Below are 23904 nucleotides of genomic sequence, written 5' to 3' on the forward strand. Positions count from 1 at the left end.
AGTTGATGAGGAACCCACTGCGCGCAGATTTTGCGGTACAGCAGGTGTTTTGTCACAATAACGTGTACTGAACCGTGACTTATTCCCATCAAAAGACTAATTTCTTCCACAGTGATCCGTCGGTTTGCCCGGATATGACCATCCAACGCAGCAATGACATCAGGAGTGTTGACACGATGATCCTCTTGCAGTGACACACGTCCCTCTCGGAATCTCTTATGCCACCCAAGCATACGCGAACGTGACATGCTGTGTTCGGCGTAAACAACAGATTTGCGACGATGAGTTTCTCGTCCTCCTACTCCATCAGCAGTCAAAAGGCGCACTACACTTCGCTGTTCTTCTTTACCCGCCTCCATTACTGATGTCAGACGGCTACACATAGCGCTAACCTTACTTCCAGCACAATAAACAAACAACTAGTGTATAAGGGCACGTTGTTACTGTGCTTTCCTTAGTCCCCACAGATGTTCGTATCATAAGCAAATTTCAGTGTTACCAACTTGCGCGCCGTGGTGACCCGTTTTCATTTGACTGCCCCTTATATTAAAGCTGTGTGTACAAGACTAATCTAATTTCACGCGTACAGACGCAGTTATAAGCATTAAGCAAGGGCTTACTGAGGATTGGTATAAGCAGTTAAGGACTTCTTACTTCAGCACAATTTATTTTGCGAAAAATCCGGGAGATGGAAAGGTTACTTCAGCTTGAATGTAGTCCACAATATGTGTTGTAAAACTCTAGTTTCTCATTAACATCATGGAAAGGGAATCTTATTGGGAAAGGAAACGATAGAGTTTATGGATATGGTGTGAAATATGTGCACAGTATATCAAATGTGATGCAATCAGATGCGGTTTCATGCATTCGTTAAAAGTAAACTCCAATTCCTAGCCTGAAGCTCCGTGATCAGGCTATGTTCTTTTCGCCAGGACCAGTTACACCTCGGAGGTCTTGGTTATGGAACAGCAAATCCATAACGATTTATATCTTAACGAAAATTAAAAGTGTAAATGTTGGCTTTATTTATGACTTCATGACATGATATTATTTGTGGCAGAAAAGGCCATTGCCCTCTATGAAACACAAACACTAATTGATCCTAGGATAATGCAACTTATTCTTCTTGTCACTACTTCTCTGGAGGTCAACGTGCCAAGTAAATCTCTTGAATGGTATATTTCCTCACAGTCTCCCTGATCATTCAAGGCAAGACAGACTGGAGTGAATCACACAGCACTGTCATGAAACTAATAACAGCCTCTTAGACGGTTCAGTATTTTACCCGCCGCAGGCCGCCTTTGCTGTCAAAGCAGAATGGTAAGTCAGTATGTCATAGCCACAATGTAGTGCAGAAACTTGCACTGCTGAAGACTTGTTTCCGTGTCTGCCAATATATTAAATTAAATAAAACATAAATATTGTGGCGGACAGACACGTTGCTAAGCGATGACTCTGTAAACCGTGGTCGTTGCTAGGTAACGCCAGCAACACACACGCACGTAACAATAAAAAGCCGGGGTAATGCAACCCGTTTCTAGGCATCGGGCCGGTAAACACGCCTATAATAATAGGGTATTGTTGAAAACGATGTTTTCAATTAGGTCCGTGCAAAGTGATTATAAGGAAGACAATTCGGGTAATCCAGTCAGTTGAGGGTTAGCAGTCGAGAAGAGTTCTGTACGTAGGGCTGTGAAGAAAACAGTTAGTTGCAAGAGTACGGTTGTGAAGAGAAGACTGTATTTGTAATATCTAAAGTAATTAAGTGAGAATGTTACGGTCCTTGTGTTAAAATCCGTTGCCAGGAAACGGCTAGCGGAGAGTGTAATAGAATGAGAACACTAATCTGTGTGTGTCAGTGATCTGTAAAGAGTAATTACAAGTCGTATGTTAACGTGGTCAGCAAATCCAACATCCAATGCATACCCCGTCTACAGTAACACCTAAATCGTGACAATGTATACCATCATAAACCATGCAGAATCAGTCTTAACTGTTTGATGGAGGTAATAATTTTATGGATGTCAATGAATATCGGATAGGTTCATTTCGATATAATTTTAGCGTTCTTTAAATGCTCAATGCCTACCTAATTAAACTGTATTGGAACACTGTTCATTAAGTTCACTTTCGTTATAAACAGCCATAGTTACGCATGCATTTCTGTCCTAATAACCAACTGACGCACCTTCCAAAGCAGACCGAGCTCCGGTTTTGGTGCTGTGGAATAACAGTAATTTTGGCCACCAAGAAATTACGCGGCAGTTCGATACCTTAAAGCCATATCGAATACTTTTCCAACAATATAATATCAGCTATCAGCCTTACATAATTTCGATAATGAGCTTTCTAGTAAGTATAACTAAGTAAAGTAAAGGTATCCTTGTAACAGGCCGTGGAGGCCCATAGGGGTGTGAGATATTGAGGTTCCCACATTTTCTAGACAATCGGCTCATAGATGGCGGCAAGGTTTTTCAGCCCTATGCGCCGGCCGCCCTTTACCCCCAAGAATATTCCTGGTACTCATTTCTGTTAGAGGCGGAATCGACCCCACGATCATAGTGCGGCTGGAAGGATTAGGTCAACTGAAACAAAAATCCAATGATCTAATCGAGACTTGAACCCGCGACCTTCCTGCTTGTAGCACAGTGCCTCAACATCATAAACTATGCAGAATCAGTCTTAACTGTTTGGTGGAGGTAATAATTTTATGGATGTCAATGAATAAACAGCCGTGAATAAACAACAGTGCGCTTTTCAAAAAGCGCATTACAGGTGTAATGCACATTTTCGGAAGATAACAATTGTTTCTGGAGCTTCGTCGGTTACAAAAGCTAGCAGTCCTCCAAATGTAAAGGTCACGCATAAGATTAAAACACACCGACCGACATGACGAATCTGTAAAAGTTTAGAAGCTGCTTTGCTTCAGTAATCAGAAGCGCAAGCCGTTCTAAAAATAAGAGGAATAATAAACGAACCAGCTTGCCCCCGAACGTGCTGCATCTGCAATTAGTCTGCAAGAACTGCACACAAAACCGCTTTGCTCGATGAGTGCCGAACAGCGTACTAAATTGAAATATAAACAGAAACATAAAAAACGTAAATTGTTAATTATCGAGCCGTAGTCCCTTGAAAAGCTGAAACAGTTCACTTCATCTCTTTCGTATGCCAATCATTTGTTCCCACCGTGTAATTCTTGAAATGTGAATCACTGATCAACATATGTACGTATATACTCCCGTAGAAGCTTCTCTTATTAATCATTTAAAGCACAATGGTTGCGATACGTGGGCCTACCACATATTTCAACAGCAGGCGACCGTGCGCTTTCCTACGGAGTGTATTTGTTTGTTTCGCACGACTTTCAGAGTAAACAAAAATTATTCCGCTTAACAGCAACTACAGCCTCGTCTCTGTGTCGGAGGTGCAGTGCTTCTCTTGTGCGATATCAACTTACTATTTAGCGTATATAAAAGTATATATTTCAGCCAAATACAAGTTTTACTGTAAAATAACTAAAAGGTAATTAAAACATAACTAATAGAAAACAAGAAAAACATGTAGTTTTATACTTCATATAATGGTTTCCAGTCCAAACTTACAGTTTCATATCCGGGGCACATCCCAGAAGACTTCCCGCACCTACCCCAATATTTATACTTTAAATAACTGCCCATATACCATATGAGTTTCTGGTCTTTATATGTATGTTTCACAATTTGCAAAAAGGGCAGTTATGAAGCACCCTTTCCCCAACTGAAATATATATGTCTGATAATGACGAATTAAAATCGCCGGAAAATGCAACCTTTCAATTATTATGAAATAAAACCTGTATTTTGACGGAAATCTATGCACCTACATGCTGTGACATCATTAAACAAGAGCTGTTAATGAACCTTCTTCCTCGTAACTTACTTATTTTTAAGAAGTAATGGTTCCGCATAACGGTAATTGAATTAGGATTATGCATTAATTCGCAGTTCATGAATTCAGATGAAAAATGCATATTAATTATAAAAGAGACTTCCAACGTTTGCTCGGGGAATCCAATTACTAATCCATTATGTAGAATGGTAAGCTGTTTGTCATTACAAGAGTAAATTTTCACCTTACTTGCTTCTCTCAGATTACTTTCTGGTGTATTCTCTTTGGACCAATTCGTCTAGACCAACGAGATAACTCTGCATTCAACCTGACTTGCCTTCTAAAGGTAGCACCTTTTTTTACTGTTAGTGGGGTGGGACTAAGTCCCTTCTACTGCGGCCACTTGTGGTCTATTGTACCAGCCCCAGATGATAGGTGAGGGTGATTGTGGAGCAGTTGGTGGAATGAAGATTGGCAGGGGAGACCGAAGTACTCGGAGAAAACCTGCCCCAGCGCCACTTTGTCCACCACAAATCCCACTTCATCAGACCCATGATCGAACCCGGGCCGCCGCGGTGGGAAGCCAGCGACTAACCGCTTGAGCTATGGCGCGGCCCTTGCAATTCATTAACTCGTTATATTCTGGCCGTAAACAGCGCCGTATAATTCAGGATGGATTTCCGAGCACTCGTGTTTTTAGCGTAAAGAAAGCAGATAACAGGGCGAATTTCGCAGCTTGTGGGATTATCGATCGCAGAACACATCGTTGCTCACTCTGTAGAGACAAGACCAAACACCAGATGATGAGTTATGTAATGGTTTACGATGCAATGAGTCATATGTAGCTACCGCGCATGCGCGAGCTCTCCCCCGCTCCTACATTAGGTGCCTAAAATAAACGGAGATTACTTTCCGAATAGTCCTCGTATTAGTTACACAGATGCCAATCAATACGATAATTGACACAAGTCTTCTTTGACTATTTCTAAACGTACATGATGTCTAACAAAGGTACCTAATAGAAGGAATTACCTTCTCCTATCAATAACAAATATCTACTCTTTCCCTCGGATACGGTTTCTCGGCTTGTCAATGAAGCATAATATATAGAAACTAAATCTTTAAGCAAGGTATAATATTAAGATTAAAAAATAGAATATACTCGTGTAATTAAAAAAAAAAGAGAATGAGGAAGATGCTTCGAACTTCATTTAAAATTCTTGCTACAGTGCTTGCCCATCAACCTGACAGCCGCAACTACAGTATAATTGGCAAGAGTGCGCTATAAATTGTAACTATACCCAGATTTTTTTTCTCCGAGCAGTAAATAAAAACGAGTCAGGAAACAAAGAGAACAGGTACATTGTTACATACCACTTACACTTACATTCAGTTTGATTGCACTCGTTACAGTTCTCGCTTTAGACAACGGCGAAGTATCTCCAAACAGGAAATACGTGGCAAGTAATTAAACAGCAACGTGAAGAAACGGGTGAGAACTGAAATCTGAAACGGAATTAGCATTATGTCCCTTTGCACTGGAAGATAGGGCCATACTGTTCTGGGCAATGTTCATGCACGCACGAGAACTGGAAGAGCAAAACAGCAAACTAACATTCAGCGTACGTTTTCAGGCGTCCTACAAACATATTTAGAATAAATAATATTTCTATATGCTACATGCCGGAAGGTCGCGGGTTCAAGTCCCGATGAGGTCATTTGATTTTTTTTTAATTGACCTAATCCTTCCAGCCGCAGTATGACCCTGGCGTCGACTCAGCCTCTTAAGAGAAATGAGTACCAGGAATATTCTTGGAATGTTCTTGGGGGTAAAGGGCGGCCGGCGCGTAAAGCTGACAACCTTGCCGCCATCTATGGGCCGATTGTCTAGATAATGTGGGACCCTCAACGTCTCAAAACCATATGGGCCTCCACGGCCTGTTACAGGGATACCTTTACTTTACTTACTTTACCCTATATAAAGTTTAACTGTTATATTAAATAAATTACCAACCTCTTTACTTTTACTTGATTGTGCAAAACGCAGTTCATGTCTTTGACTCCGTTAGTATTAGAATACGTGAAGATATCGATAAACCGAAACGGGCGTGTCCAAAATTAGTTCAAATAATCTACCTTCTTCTGTATTTAATCTTCTAATTTTCATAATTCTGGGTGAAAGTACGCTGAAGAAGCAGAGAGAGAGTGCAGTAAAGTAGACAGATAAACCTTGCCTATTTCACGTCTGTACGCATCATTCTGAACCCCGAAATTTCCATTGTCGTTTCAACTGAGACTCAACCACCGTTGTAGAGCTAACTGCCTCAAGTGTTCCGCTCCTTCAACATACCGCTCCACATTCAAATGTTACAATTCCAAGTTCTTCAAAGTTTGAAACGTTAATGCTGAAGATAGAACATGTACGTATGTGTTGGAAGTTATCAGAGAAGGTTACGTTACAGAAACCATGGACACGAACTTCTGAATATTCATACAGTCAGCACCAGCGTTCCTTTAACCAACTGAAACTCGTCTAGTACTTGCTGCGTCATGGGGCTTTTCAGACAGAGTCTACAGGTGATACAGGAAAAAATGGATGATGCTGATTAATTACTAATCGCGTCAACATTATGGAACGCCTTCTATAAATACACGTCTCACACCATGACGAGCTTCTGAATCAGCTAATGACAAACTCTGATGGCTAAATAATTTTGTTCCCTCAGATATATTAGATGAGAGTGGACGTCCTACGCCACTGTTTAGAATATAATACCATATAAAAATTACTGAACTACAAATAGGGGGCATATCAAGTAAATATGACTTCCAAACAATCAATGTTTGAATCCACTAATGAAAACATGTCAATGGACGAAAACAAAGACATTGTATTGAAAACAATGACTATTTTTATAGCTACATGAACCAAAATCCCAACCTATGAAATCTACAGATACACCAAGCACATGAGCACGAGGGTACGTTCATTGTTGTTCAGTCAAAAACCAAAGTAAAATGAATAACAGGTCATATGTCAATAACATACGTAGCTGTATGCAATAAACCAACTACTGTTACAAATTATGTATAATGTTTTCGATAAATATTACATTACGGAGGCCCCAGGATTAATGGTGTGAGATATTACACATAGTAATTTTAATAACTGAATAACCATCAAAAGAATATAATGTCAGTAAATGGATAGTCAGTACGGCCATGTGACGGTTCTAAAACGTCATGCGTAGACAACTCAGGCAAAGCAAAATGGTCGAAAATAATCTTACTGTAACGAATGAACCAATACCATATTTTTTTTCCCCCTTGGCGCTACAGCCCGAGTGGGCCTAGGCCTACCTCCATGAACTTCTCCGTTCACTTCGGTTTTTCTAGATCTTACACATCCGGTAGGACTCCTTGGGCGGGTGATCAGCTCGTCGCAAGTCCTCTACCAGTACACAAACACAGAAAAACTCACACACACAAACTAAACATCCATGCCCTGAGTGGGATTCGAACCCACCATTCCGGCTTCCGAGAGAGCGAAGACAGTGCATGCCTTAGACCGCTCGGCTACCGTGACCGGCACCGATACCATATATCCAATGAAAACAATTAACCCGCTCTCATCCATAGGTAATGCACTTAAAATTTTTGTCCGTCTGAAATTCTCAGTGTAGCTATCCCCTCTGCTTAGTAATAAGCATTCCACTTTTGACATTCACTGGGTTTGTTGCACCAAACTCTGTTAAGAAACCGCCACGTCGAGATAACGTACTGCCTCCACTACAATCTGTAGCCGTTCCACTGCTACGCAACTTATTTAATGTAATCAACTTTATTAATTTGAAAGCTTAATTGTTCAAAATGAAACGCAGTGAACAAGGGTAGTGAGACATAGGTCAATTCTTGTATGTAAGAGTAAGCGTCTTCTCACGCTTACAACAAGAAACAGGAAGACACCCGTCAAAGGTTTATTAGTGGAAAGCTGCGTTAAAGAATAGGGTAAAGAAATCTTTTGTAAATTCAATACTTGGCAGTTTGTAGATGCCATAACTTAAAAAGAGTGAAGTTTTTAGGGCCCAAGCGACGCTTAAGCATTTGTCACTTTCTGACAGAAATACGTTGGAGTCAAAAATCCTTAAACGCTTGTAAGCTTTAAGCGGAGTGGAGGAATATCTAATTAAGATACTCCTATTTTTCAAAAACAGCCAATCACTAATATTTTAGGATGCGACAGGGCAGTGACGCTGGTGAAAGCAGGAATTGAAGGTTTGAGGAAGCGTCATGTTTTAGCGTCAGTCGGAAACCAGGGGTCGTTAGAAACAGACGTAAATTCGGAAACCGGGAGTCGTTAGAATCAGACGTAAAAATTCGGAAAGCTGCACTCGTAGAATTGGCCGCAGAAAGTCACACACCGGGCTCCGAAGCAGTTAGACATAAAGGTTAATGACATTGAAACTGTATCAAAAGTGGTTAAACAAGTGTTCAATATAATTCGTCCAAACTTGAGATGTGCTTGTGATTTGTTGTGTTTAATTTATTCCTTTCTGAGTTGTGGCCCGTTCAAGGCTCTGAGATAAGAGGTCCTCAGCCCTACCAAATCAATAAAACCCCCTCCTTTAAAATAACCCTGAGATAAAATTTAGCAAGAAGAAAGAAGAACCTACTAGAGGCGACCCAGCGTGTGAAGAAGAAGGAGGAGGAAGGAGGAGCAAGAAAAGGGCGGTAAGAAATCACACAATGAAAGACAAAGAATCAGTACTATAACATGTAAACTATAATTTGGGACAAGACCATCTGCGACATCATCAAAAAGTATGTACACAAATAGGGCATTTGATACTGTAATTGACCCTCTAATTCCATAAAAAGGTGGGAATTTATTCGCTGGCTAAGCGAGTGCTCCATTCGGTTAGCTACTTAGTTTCTACACCAAAACTGATATTTGTTCTTGAAGAGGTTTGAAGACCGTTGTTTTTCCCCCCAGCTTCACCTCTTTTCGGGGAGGGGCACAGATCTGAAAGGATGAATATCTAAATTTTGAAGATCCGTCTCTTCCGTGATATATCGCCGCATAATCCTGTGAAAGTCAACTGATGTTTCGGAGATACAGATCAACTAATCTTCACGGCTGAAGAGTAAGCCAAGCAAGAAACCGGCATAAAGCAGGCAAGAAGAGATTTTATTTTCGAACTTCTTACGCTCTACAGAATGAAATCCATCGTGTCATCTAATCATCCTTCCTTCCCTCCCCTCGGCGCTACAGCTCAGGGTAAGCTTGGGCCTCCAGTCTTCTCTGTTCTTCCTTCCATCCATCCGAGGCTGATTATCTGGTTTCTGAACAATTTAGTTTTTACGGTGTGAGGTTGTTAGCCTCACGCACAGCCCCCAACCTGGAGGACCAGGATATCGCTCTTCGTCTGGCTCCTACACCTTCACCTGTCCGGCATGGGTGACTCTATCTGTAGCTACGCTACCGCCGGCATAGCTATCAGGGTCACGGGAGCACTCCACCATCACAATCAGGTGGATACACCATCGGTGGGATCATCTAATTATACGAGTAATAATGATAACTGTAGTTACGAGAACTGAAGCCTGCATACCGCAGATTAGCCGTCTATGCATTAGTGGGTTCCACATGAGCCTGAATGCTCTTCTGAAGACATAAAGAGAGTCACTGTATGTGATGAATAAGCGATTCCATTTATTCGGGACTAAAAATACGAAAATTGGCATACATTTCTTTCAAACATCCGGCAAGGTTACAAAAAAATGTTAAATACTTCCACAAACAAGAAGAGTTTGCCTACAAGAGTATCATTTCTTCTACGAGTTCACTTTTATAACTGCTTCAGTGAGAAGGTACATATGGCATAAAGTACAGATTCCAGAACAAAAAAATTAATGCAATGTGAACAAAACATGAACATGTTATGGAGTGAGGGTCTCTTAACACACATCATTTCAAAGCATCTTGAGATGTCACCAAGGAAGATTAATGATATGCTGAGAACCCTCAGGAAAATCATCCGCGCTCCTTGACGTTGCAGAAAGCCCATGATGACACAACAGGAAATGCTGAATCTATCAATTATGGCACACGAATTATTATGCAGTATTTCAACGAGGGAAATTGACACCTGTTCATTTCATCCCAGTGAACAGCACATATTCTGCCACACACAGCCACAATATCAATTGGAACAAGGAAGAAATATATCGGCAAAGCCACTCAGAGACATACAGACACCTAACCGATTCAAAACTAACTGCACATATCGAAATTATTAACGAAAATACCGTCGTGTGTTAGTGACTAGACATAGGGTTTGGACTGATAATTGGATTAACTGTGTGCTTATAACTCGTAACTTTAAACACATAACTATAACAGATTCACTAATTTACACCATCTAGATCATTACAACTACAGCATGCATAAAGCCCTCTATTTGTTCAATAGCCGCTGCTAGGCAGCGGCTGCTAGGCAGCGGCTGCTAACGGCGGCCCGGCAGACTCCTAACCGCTGACTACGATGTGAATGTCGACTTCCGACTCATGACTAACTAACTGCCTAATTACTCTCCACCACACTAGCCACTACAGAGAAGTATCCAGAACCAATAACATCGACCATTTTCAATAAGGGTCGTTCCCATGAGTTCGAAAATTATAATCTACTTAGAAACATTCCAACCGATTAACGACATTATACAAATTAATGATGTAATAATTTCGCAACCGCCGACGGTCATACCAAACTCTGAGGTACATTCAGTACAAATTAATCATACGAAAAATTGAAACCAACGGTTTGAAAACACTGAACATTTCTCAGTAGCCGTAAATAATTTCTAGCTTTCATTATGGTGCATTACACTCAGGTCCACGTTTATAATCCAATCCTTTATTAAATAAGCATCACAGTGTATTTTGAGTTAGAAGAATCTACTTAAATAAACTAAGAGGCATAACTGTACTGCCACCAAAATGAAGGATTCCAAGAATGACAAGCTGGAACCAACTGCCTCAAGCAAAGCAGACCCAAAACTGGTCGCCATAACAACTACCCTCGACTACATTCCGTCCTCACAGAATCGAATTCGAATCGGATTACCATAAGCAGTTGTCGCCTACGTCAGTATTAGCCTCCATTTAGCCTTTTCTTCTAAAGTGAGATTCTGCAACAGGGACCCCCTCCATAATCTTTATGTGGATATCTTTATCACAATGTACAAGATGCTCCACAAGATTTCATGTCATCAACAAATCATTCCAAGTAAAGCGTATAAATAAAACAATCTTGCAACGTTCTGTATTCAGCCAGTTCATCCATGGGGCAAACAGAGGCGGACAGGTGCTGGGAAACGGAACCACCAGACCACAACGGACGATCAAGGGGTGCAAAAGAATAGGAATACTAATTTTAAATTGAAAGCTTATCCAGAGAAGCAAATGAATTCGCATCTATACTACTTATGTTAAAGTATACACACATAACTGCCCCCTTCGGGTGACATTTAAAACTGTGAGCCAAAGAACTGGAAGAGAAAGCCTGGTTAGGTTCAGACATAAAGTGCCCTTTACAATAAATTAAAGTTAATGCAGTTTATATCTGACAATATTTTGATAGCATAATATACATGTTTAATATAATTCTGGAAAAGGTTCAAAAGATGTCCGTAAAAGCTACTTTAGGTATATGGTCGAGCCATAGCTCAAGCGGTTAGTCGCTGGCTTCCCACCGCGGCGGCCCGGGTTCGATCCCGCGTCTGGTCAAGTGAGATTTGTGGTGGACCAAGTGGCGCTGGGGCGGGTTTTCTCCGAGTACTTCGGTTTCCCCTATCAATCTTCATTTCACCAAATTCACCATCATAATCACCCGGGTAGGCTACAATAGACCAATCAGTGGCCGCCGTGCCGAGTGGACCCAGTGGACTCCACCCCCACTAAGCGAATTAAAAAAAAAAATTACTTTAGGTATGTGATGTTCAATAAAGTGTCCCTTAAATGGAACAGAATTAAAATTAATCAAAAGCGTTGCAAGAAACTTTGGACTAGGTCTACTACGCCCTTGCAGTGCCCTTCATTCTGCACTTAAGGCTCATGATTGCAGTGCCCTTCACTCTGCACTTAAGGCTCATGATTGCAGTGCCCTTCATTCTGCACTTAAGGCTCATGATTGCAGTGCCCTTCATTCTGCACTTAAGGCTCATGATTGCAGTGCCCTTCATTCTGCACTTAAGGCTCATGATTGCAGTGCCCTTCATTCTGCACTTAAGGCTCATGATTGCAGTGCCCTTCATTCTGCACTTAAGGCTCATGATTGCAGTGCCCTTCATTCTGCACTTAAGGCTCATGATTGCAGTGCCCTTCATTCTGCACTTAAGGCTCATGATTGCAGTGCCCTTCATTCTGCACTTAAGGCTCATGATTGCAGTGCCCTTCATTCTGCACTTAAGGCTCATGATTGCAGTGCCCTTCATTCTGCACTTAAGGCTCATGATTGCAGTGCCCTTCATTCTGCACTTAAGGCTCATGATTGCAGTGCCCTTCATTCTGCACTTAAGGCTCATGATTGCAGTGCCCTTCATTCTGCACTTAAGGCTCATGATTGCAGTGCCCTTCATTCTGCACTTAAGGCTCATGATTGCAGTGCCCTTCATTCTGCACTTAAGGCTCATGATTGCAGTGCCCTTCATTCTGCACTTAAGGCTCATGATTGCAGTGCCCTTCATTCTGCACTTAAGGCTCATGATTGCAGTGCCCTTCATTCTGCACTTAAGGCTCATGATTGCAATGCCCTTCATACATACTCTTGAAAAATATTCAGTCTCGACAGCAATTAACTTTCCTTTTTAAACTTTAAATTCCTGATATCCCCTCAAGATGGGTTTTATCGGATATACGGTGATGTAGGTATTCTCGAACAGTGTCTTAATCTTGGCAGTGGGGCCAAACATTTTCCTTTTTCGTCTTTTTTTTTTAACTTTTAAGTTCCTGATTTTCTCGCAATGTGGATTACATAAAAGTTAAGATTTACTGTGTTCCAAACGAATCTTGCAATTATAACGTGTACTGCTACGCATAAACACAAATGTCTGAAGGTGGATACAATCTCCACGATAAATTCAACAATCCGCATTTCATCTACAAGAAAAAATTCTTCATATCAACATCTGAGGAGCACTTAACCTCACCTTTGAGTTCTTGAAATCCTACACAGAAAGGCTGCGCCGACTGCAAGAGTTACACTATGTATTCCTGAGAAGTCCTTGTTTGTATCCTTTTTGTCATTCATCTTGCGGAAACATCTTACAGTTCATAAGAGTGACACGCTTCGAATGATGTGACCATATGTGTATGTATGTGTAACACTAGTGATGACCTGTGTCGTAAGTACTTCAGCATCGTCACGCAGAGCTGAGAGCGTGACTTGTGCGTTTAGCAGAAGCGGTCTGCAGTTGCTGCATGATGTCCTTGCGAGGACAAACGAATGTCCGATGACATTGACAAATGTCTGTATTAGCAGACGCTCAACTATGCTCGTTCGTCTATTCCCTCATTTTACGGAGCTCCATCAAATGCTGGATTATGTAGCGTCCATTTAACATACTTTAAATAACAGAGCATACCATCTTATTACAGGGGCACGCGGTAGCGTAGTTGGTTGAGGGGCTATGCTACAAGCCGGAAGGTCGCGGGTTGAAGTCCCGATGAGGTCACTGGATTTTTTCAATTGACCTAATACTTCCAGACGCACTATGGCCCTGGGGTTCACTCAGCCTCTAACAGAAATTAATACCAGGAATTAATTAAATAATTCTCCTGGAGAGTAAAGCGCGGCCGGTAAGTAAGGCTGACAACCTTACCGCCATCTTTGAGCCGATTGTCTAGGTAATGTGGGACCCTCAACGGCTCACAATCCTATGGGCCTCCCGGCCTGTTACGGGGATACCCTTACTTTACTTTACCTTTTTTCACCATCTTATTACAACTGTGCACAGCAAAACCTTGATATATGAAGTTTCAGTAGAGTAAACTTCGAATTTATTGCCGTTCTTTTACACAAAGAACTAAAAACACTATCGTGTGGCAGCATACGAAAAATATACCATGAATAAATTTAAAGTGTACGTGAGAAATCCGCGTGTTATGAAACAACTGACTGCTTAACAACACTGAAATTAATAACTGGATTTACTTTATGACACATAGGATGGTAGTAAAAGTCTGTCTCGGTGAATCAGCGCTCAGTAATGCACTATCTCCATTTTCAAACTACCGTCAGTTGTCATCTACCGCCATTTTCGTTGAGTGAATTACGATGGAGGTAAACAGTGTTCTTTGCATTCCTCTTCGACAATCGAAAGGGAAGAACCGCAGCATGGAATGTTGCAATTAATTGATCCTGTGCTCTAGCTACAATTACTTAAACATCTATTCAGGCATCGAATTACAAAAAAGCTCAAATGTCCACAACGATGATGATGACGATAACGTAACTTATTTTTTCCTGTGGCGCTACAGCTACAGGTAGGCCTAGGCCTACCTCCATGAAACTCTCCGTTTCACTTCGGTTTATGAGATCTTACACATTCGGTAGGACTTCTTGGGCGAGTGATCAGCTCGTCGCAAGGCCTCTACCTGTACACAAACACAGAAAAACGCACACAAACATCCATGCCCTGAGTGGGATTCGAACCCACGATCCCGGCTTCCGAGCGAGCGAAGACAGTGCATGCCTTAGACCGCTCGGCTATCGTGACCGGCAACGTAACTTCTTACGAAAGATAAATATTTTTAAATAAAAGAGTCTTTGTTCACACTATGAATGACAACTAAATAGAGTCTTCAAGTTATCAAAATGTGATATTATAAATTATGAAAGTTAAGAGCACAATTCCACAGGCCTAAGAGGTTATTTGGCCGGTCACGGTAGCCGAGCAGTCTAAGGCATGTACTGTCTTCGCTCGCTTGGAAACCGGGATCTTGGGTTCGAATCCCACTCAGGGCATGGATGTTTAGTTTGTGTGTGTGCGTTTTTCTGTGTTTGTGTACAGGTAGAGGCCTAGCGACAAGCTGATCANNNACTGAAGTGAACGGAGAAGTTCATGGAGGTAGGCCTAGGCCCACTGGGGCTGCAGTGCCAAGGAAGAAAAAAAAATTATCTGATATATGAAAATGAGTCTGGGAATGCATTGAAATATAACAGAATCAGGAACTACAAAAAAATAAGACAGGTGCATTTCAATACAGTGTACGATATACGTTTCGAAACGCATCCTTTGAAAACCGTTTTGCCTCATCAGTCTTGTACTTTGTAAGTCTAAAACTACTACTGCCGCGCTCATCACACTCTACACAAAAGTACCAGAATGCATTCACCCATTGTTGTGTGTGTTACTGAAATATAAGGCAGAAAAATATTCCCAACAGAAGTTACAGTTTCCATTTTTTACGTAACAAGTGTTGGTATGTACTATAAGCAGATGTTGGAAAAAGTTCGACTTTATACTCCTGTAAAGCAGATATTACATTAGATCGATACACGCCAACATCAGATTTTCTGAACAGCGTTTAATACAGTCCCACCCATAAATAAAATATACGGAAGGAGGACAGAACCCCAACCCACTTAAAGACATTCATTATATGCATTTCGCCAAAGGACCACAGGAAAGGAAAATGGTTACCTGTTCTCTATCAGGGCTCTACACAATAACTTAACTAACTCCACAGAGTGAGTTCTTTAGAAGTTAACAGTCGCTCAGATAGTCACGGAATCCCATGGCTTTTATGAAATCGGAAGGTTCATTAGTGTTCACAAGATTAATAACGAAAAGTGAAACATGAAGTGTTGCAAAAAATGAAATGGCTAATTGGAAAAGACGACAAAAGACCAAACCAAATAAAATTAGAAATCAATAGATATAAAACTAGAAGGGAACTAAGGAAACAATGAGGCGCTGCAGCACAAAATATTGCAAATGTAAATATCAGAACAATAACAAAAAAGATTACTCGTGACGGAGATGGGCATGAATGCCATCAGGTAGATGATGATGCTGAAGAAGAATACAGCGACAAAAAGAAATGCATGGGTGTACGGATTGACGGTAGTAAAGACATAATGGGATTTTAAAGAGGGGACGAAAACAAACGAGTAAAAAATACGTTCCGCACTGACGAAGATTTCAGGCAATAAGTTGCAAAATAAACCGACTAAACATTCATTTTAAATTAATTAAATATCGGTGCCTTGTAAATTGTCAAAATTTCTAAGGATGATCCACAAATGGTGAACAATAAAAAACAGGAAAACAATAAACCCATAAACTAAAATATAACTACGTCAGAGGAATTTGTCAGATGAACTATAGTGGCTCTCGAATTTTAGACGAGATTATTATAATGAATGATCGGTTACGTGTATCAACTTGTGAGACCCACTATACATCGCTGTCTCGTGAGTAGTTAAGAAGGGGTGCATGCAGCGACTTGATTTGGAACAGAAGTAACCTTCAGAAACCAACTTCAAGCCTTCCCCTAAATGATGCAATCCCTTCACTTCATCAGATCCGGTTAAAGGCATACACCGACACTCCAACTGGATAAAACAGTCTTTCTGTTATGTAACAAGAGTGGGAAGGGGTACTCCAATGAAGTGCACACACATTTTCCTCAAACTGTGAAAATTATATCGGACTTGACGTCTAACTGTTGCGGAAATGAGTCCCTTGTTATAAAATTAAACATGTCATACATTTTGAGACGCTGCCGGACTGCGGTCTTCTCGTTTGTGATATCTTATAGTATTATGGGCGGATACAGACATTTCGTATGAACACGCTACTTCTATCTTCAGGGTAGAAGCGTGTAGGTTCACGAACACAGTTGGTTATATACGAAAGTTACAAGGAGGTTGTCATGAGACCCGGTGAGAGGGGGTAAAGAAGGGAGCAAGACCAAAGCCAATGCAAATAAATTAGCAAAAATAGATAAAACAAAATACACCTTGCACGAGGTACGGTTGTTTGGTGTCATGTTAGGAAGTGTCAGAGTGACAGAGAACGAACTTTTCCAGGGATACAACGTTGTCTTCAGGAGAAAAGTGGAACTGCGTGAAGAACAGACAGAACAGGTCTTTTCAGGACGTAAATTTTACCTTTACTGGTAACATAACGGCCCTTTACAGGCCCACAGCTGATGGAAAGTGGGAAGTGAGGGAACAGTCCGTTTCGCCTTCAGGGCTCACATGGAGGACCGTTGTTTAGGAGGAGGAAGTAACTGGTTTGTCCTTGAACATGAACCTCTTTGATTCCTTCAGAGAATGGAAGAGGGGCTTCCATGATCTGTTTAGGCTACTCTGGGACCTACACCCTGAAATAGAGGCAGCATAATCCTCCGCAACTTCGATACCCGCCCACAAAACTACACGGTGTCACAACCTAGCATACCACAGTCTTAAAACTAAACACACCGCATAGAGACACGAATTATGTTTCTCTGTAGACCTATTTCGTTATATAGCAATAGTCGTACGAGAAATGTCCAAACTAAGTAAAAGCTAATAATTGTACTCATTTCTAAAGTCATGCACCAATTTTTTGTATGATGAACTTTTTTAACGGATATTCGAGCTTCGTGTAAACCATGAATTACTCTGTACCGATATGAAACAGAATTCAACCCTCCCGAAGACCACCAGAAATAACTGCTGAGTTCCAAAAATCAAATTCCTGTTTAATAATTTCGGAAATGAAAGACGCAGATCAACACAGTACATAATTCCCTTATTATGTTAACTTAGCGTAGAAGTTATACATACTTAAATGATCTCTCTTGACAATCTAAACAGTGATTCTGTTGGGATTCTTGGCCGCGTCGCAGTTCACACATATTCGTAATGTGACATGACGCCTGAAAGCCGGAAGACAGTTCGGTATACACATTCATGAGGAAGCGAAAGCGCGCAACAATAGAGGAGCGATGTTTTTGTGGTCCACGTCGCGCGCCTTGCTACGCAACGGTGCAGTAAACGCATCTCTGCAGCCGTGAATCAACATGGAACAGTACAGGAATTGCTGTTTTCTGTGAGGACTGCCCCGAGGATAACGAGGATCTCGGGAAGCTAGAATTAAAACTGACTTGAGTTCCGGAAATGACAGTTGCAGCAGGGATGTCAGGGAATCTCCGGAGTTGGCAGTTGGCAGAATAATGGCTAGAGAGGTATTATGCTGTACAAAGAAAACTCCATGTGTGATTTAAGTGAAGAGTGAGGCCACTAATGTGTGTAACAATGAACTGTAAAGTGTGTAAAGAGAAACAGTGCTGTAAGTAATTGTACTTATGAATTATGTGCATAAGGTGTCAATAAACCCAATCCAAAACCCATCTATAAGTCACGCACAAATAATATTTTTCATATTAATACGGTATCAGTATAGCCAACCTCATCAGGTGATACAGCACACTACTACATCCACAGTGGCTCCGTACCATCAGTACCATAGGCTCTTTCCCCAAACGGCTACAGTAGGAGGAAAACCACTCACATCTGCTTAGCCAGCTGTTTCGCAGATTATTTAACGACGCTATTTAAACTAAAATGTCACACAGCCTTTAACGAGGTGGAATTAATATGAAGATGAAGATAATCAACTGTGAAAAGGTACGGGAAGACAATGAGGTCGTCGTGAGCTATTTCAGTGTAGGCCAACTATTCCGATATTCGCCTCGAGAACCCGGAACATTTGACGTTTGCCGTAATTTGACTGGAGTTCGAACAGAGTACGTTCCGAGTACAAGCTGACAGTGTCACCTAGACATGAACTTGCATTTTAGGATTCTGAAGCCTGAAATTCATGTAAACAATATCTAAGAAATTTTAGTCCTCGAGAACCGATCAGAGTGGCCAAACGGTCTACAGCATGAAATGTCTTCGCGCACTCGAATACTGGGATGGTGGGTTCGAATCCCACTCAAGGCATGGTTGTCTGTATTTATTCTATGTAAATGCTAGGTAGCGGCCTTGTGACGGGCTGATCCCCCGTGCAAGGAGTCCTACCGACTGTCTTAGATTAAGGAACTGAAGTGAAACGAAGCGTTTCACGGATGTCCTGTGGGCCAAGTGGGAGCAACAGGAACAGAAGAAGAAGAAGAAGAAGAACTCGAGAAAGTAGACTGCGTCTCCATTACAAAGACCAATAGCTTAATGAAATTTAAAGGAATAAGTGATGCCTATTTCTGACAAACATATGAACCAATAAATACACCCGGTAGCAAAACACAGAGTTCTTCAATGTTAAGTCAGTCGGTACTTAAGCCTACAGAAACCACTGCGCTTCAAATGGTTAGGTAAACATGTGGTCCAACCAAGAAAAGTTGCGAGTCCAAAATCCTAAGGATAAGCTTACAACAGCTACTTGCGCTGTTTCGTAATGATGTAGGACCCCATCTCTCACTACTCGGCGACCCTTCCGCAAGCCGACAGAGATTTAGACTGAAGACATACGTGTTCAGAATACTGTAATAGGCAAGTTCACCATACATACTATCTAGCATTTCTATTTCGAAAGGCATCACTGTGTTCGCCTTCATCAGAAAGCGAATTTCTTCAAAAAGTGTATAAGGTACTGCACATATACCTACTACTGACTGGTAGGTCTGAAATAATTACTTCCTAGTCGCTGGCTCAAAACTTAACGATGGCATGGAACTTTGTGTCACTGTTTATCAGCGCTATAATTTCTGCTACATGTTGGTCCCATGGACTTCACAGAGTTCGGCTGTTGAATACTCAGAGAACATTTCCTGGAGTAAGAGAAAATTTTGGAAAAACGCTACTGACATATTCCAATAGAAGACGGGAAAATAAATAAAAATGTATTCTAGAAGTATAATAATTTGTGACAATGCTTGACACAATACACCACAATTATACCGGACGTCGAGTTCGAGTGGGTAGCAATCCTGCTTTGTATTTTTGAGGTCCCAGGTACAAATCTGGGCACAGAAACCGGCCATCGTGGCTGAGGTTTTCCGTAATGTTCATAATTTGCATAAATAGATTCTGCATTTTACAAAAGGTGCACCGATTAATTACATTAAAGATTTAAAAATGCAACTGGGAAACATTTTCCTGTAAAAATTTATGAATATAGTGCATTGTTTTCTGGTCTGGGAAACCAAGATTAACGGTCGTGGGGATCCGTTGCGCTAACCACGCGACACCCTCTATCCGCTAAAGTTGGAACTAACTTCGCCGACAAGCGGCGGTCGCTCGGTCGGTAGAGTTCGCTTACGGACTAAATGTCACGGGGTTTATTGTGCAATGTTTTCGGTCTTGATATCTAGTTAACACTTTCATACTTCATAAAAATACGTGAAAACATTTGTAACAAATGTTAATGGATCAATAGCCCCTAAAGCATATTACACATTCAGGACGATGCATCACTCCGTGAGTTTGGTACAGTTCACTAGAAGCAATTGATTTTCAGCTTACAGCAAGCAAGGACACGTCTAACGAACGCCAGTTTTCAGACACGTTGATTAGCAAATTTGATAGGTCTACTTGTCCCAAATTAATATTACAAAATCCAATTAAACACCTCCAATATCTGGATTACGCCCATCCAATTTAAAGAAAAGAGCACGTTTCATGCAAGAAGTTCAAAATCGTGTGTTGATATGAAATCAAAAGGAGTTGTGAGCGTTGTTAATAATGGTATGACAACATAACCACGCCTTCACAGCATATCTATATAACCGAAGATGAGAATCAGAACAAGAATCAAGGGGCATCATGGGTGTGCCATGTTTAGAATCTTATTTCATCTAGACATCTTTACAACTAGGGTTATAACAGCATTATACCTCAGATTACTGCATTTATAGACTTTGTCCACCTCCTAGAATCCGAAAACAACACAACATTTCGGCAAATGGATGTCCCCGTTCTTCGATAAATAATTCAGGAAAAACTTACTCAGTTGGATCCGTTAGAAAGAGTTAGTTTCAGTCATTGGACTAGTGCTACTAGAGAAACCAAGTGATAAACATTCCCTATTTTTTAATTAACTGTAAAACAAGAATTACAAATTTTTTATTATAAATAATAACGCAAAAAAAAAATTCTTATTCTTAACGTGTAGATAAATATTTGTGTGGTGCATTCATGGTTACATCCAAATAAATAATTTTATAACCGAGCTGGTTGGAAAAAAAAAAAAAGCGTCCAATGGGTGACAAGCGAAAATGTTCCCCTTTCCAAACAACCAATTCAACTGTAGCTAAATTAATAGGTTCAGAAAGCCAACGGTTATTGAAATTATGGATTCCAGTGTCAATATCATCAAGTGTTAACATAAACGTCTGTTAAGCCCGTTAAGTCATCGAGGAGTTTAAGAATATACAGGCATACACATCTTGGGGAAAAATTCTTGGACACCGATTTTTTATGCAGCAAAGCGTATATGAATACTTAGATACCACAAGACATTGATTAAAAGAGCCATGGGCCGTCACTGACGTTCTGTACAAATATCAGGAAAGTGTGGAGGAAGATTGTAATTAATTATATACTGAGAGAGAACTTCGTATTTCGGTCCGCCAATGACACAAAATTCTGCATTTGTACATATAATATAACTTCATAAAGCAGTAGGAGATTCTAGTCCTGTTTAAATGGACGACATCAGAGAACATCTGAAATATCCGTGTACATTCCTGATAACAAACAAAAAACAAACTCCGTGGCTTCAGTCCGCAAGCGAACTATACCGACCGAGCTACCGCCGCTTGTCAGCGAAGTTAGTGCCAACTTTAGCGGATAGAGGGTGTCGCGTGGTCAGCGCAACGAATCCCCACGGCCGTTAATTTCGGTTTCCTTACATAAACATGTAAAGCACGTATACAGTTAATATACTCCCAGAACATCAAAGAAACAGTTGGAAATTACGTACACTTTAATCTGATGCAAAACTTTATCGTGAATAGTGAGGTGACTGCGCCAAGTCTAAGAGCAATATTAAAGGAAATCCAGGACTGTACATGATTCTAGAAAGTAACCCGATTAAGTAATCTACTTATAAGTATGTCACACTGATATATTGGGTTTCTGGACTTTATCCATCGTCCTGGTTTTTAAGATAACAAATAAAAACACGACGTTTCGGAAACTGGATCTGTTTCCGTCCTCAGGTGAAGGAAAAGGGAAACACCTATTCTGTTGGGTCCGTTAGAAAGAGCTAGCCTCAATCACTGGACGATGGATAAAGTCCAGAAACCCAATATATCAGTGTGTTATACACCATCGTCAGAATCCTATAGTAACTACTTATAAGTATGTGTTTTCGTTGATAAGGATTCGAAAGATAAAATAGGTTACATTAAACTTTCGGAGGTGTTATGTAATATACGTGTACAAGTCTCTATTAACTAACAAATATATAAAGCTTGCAAGTGTTCTACTACAATACTACGCAATTACACTATAGCGCTAATTAAAAATCTGAAATATAACCAACGACAATCCAACATTTCCAGAAACAGAAACATAAGGAACTTCTAAATCAGTTTTGCATGAACAGAAGTATCCCTCAACTACAGGAACATATATAATTACATCGTGTAAAGTAGGAAGGCTAGAAATACAACGAAAACGCATAAACTACACTCACAAACTGATCAAACTACAACGGTAAGGAACTGCGTTCATCTCAGTTAAGTGAACTGTACATGAATATTTCTAAAATCCTCATTCACTTCGCCCGTCTCAGCTATGATCCAGCAAACTTCAGCTATTTTAATGCTATAAATAATAAAGCAAATATCTGTATCCGAGATCCTGACGGCAGTGAAAGCTGAGATTACGTTACATGGATGTGACGCCATGTAGTCTGGTAGGTAACCTGACTATGGAGGCAGAAGATTCCTGCAAAACACTGGTATCTATTAACCAAACTACACGACGTCATATCCGAGAAGACTTGTCTCAGAATAAATAATGGAGAAATGTGAGTGCGCGGTATAAACTACACCCAGAGTTGCCCCTTTCTCTTACTACTAGCAGCAGAAACAATACACGGACATTCAGGTTTTAATGACAAAGAATCCAAGTAAAACAAATGAAACGGATGCCCATGCAGAGTGAGGAAGAGAGGGAGTCAACGCAAGGACGGACGGACACGCCACAAGGCCGCACTCGCTGACTGACTGCGGAGTAACGAACTCATGTCCCCTGTGACTAGGGGAGGGCGGGGAACAGAAGCCACTACGCTGGGCCGTTCCACTTTGCTGGCCAGCATCATCCTCATCCTCTTACTCAAGATGGCTCTCATTTTTTACATATTCCAAAATCCCCTCTGCTTCCTCGACACGCCTCCTGCCTTTTTGCTCGTTTAGCCTCATGATGCAGACCAACTGTAATATAATTCCGGCGTTATTACTTTCTGTATATGTAGAGTGAGATTCCTGTCTTACGTATTCACCTTCGGGTTTGGCGTCATTAACAAAATAAAACACAGTCTTTAGTAGCGAAGTTTCAGAATTCTTAACAAACAAAAGCTATATGTGAAATTAGGGATTTTCAGGCAGTGAAAATTTATACTGTGGTCTTTCAGATTATACGTAGTCACGTGTCCCTTAGGGCAGAGTCCTTATAGCGCACAGTCAATCTGAATGAATGTTTGAGAGAGTCATAGTGCAAGGTGTTACTTAATGTTTGAGACGGAGTAGTTCAAGAAACAGCCTGAATATTTGATACAGGGCATTCATAACGAAGCCGGTCACGGTAGCCGAGCGGTCTAAGGCATGCACTGTCTTCGCTCGCTTGGAAACCGGGATCGTGGGTCCGAATCCCACTCAGGGCATGGATGTTTAGTTTGTGTGTGTGCGTTTTTCTGTGTTTGTGTACAGATAGAGGCCTTGCGACGAGCTGATCACCCGCCCAAGGAGTCCTACCGAATGTGTAAGATCTAGAAAAACCGAAGTGAACGGAGAAGTTCATGGAGGTAGGCCTAG

General features: G+C 41.0%; 1 protein-coding gene across 1 annotated transcript in view; it reads right to left on the reverse strand.

Annotated features, from left to right (window-relative positions):
* The window catches only part of LOC111861385 (autophagy-related protein 16-1), a 616691-nt gene that overhangs the window by 324357 nt on the left and 268430 nt on the right, over positions 1-23904 (reverse strand). The window lies entirely within an intron of this gene.

Source organism: Cryptotermes secundus, unplaced genomic scaffold (assembly GCF_002891405.2).
Source record: "Cryptotermes secundus unplaced genomic scaffold, Csec_1.0 scaffold16, whole genome shotgun sequence".
NCBI classification, from domain to species: Eukaryota; Metazoa; Arthropoda; class Insecta; order Blattodea; family Kalotermitidae; genus Cryptotermes; species Cryptotermes secundus.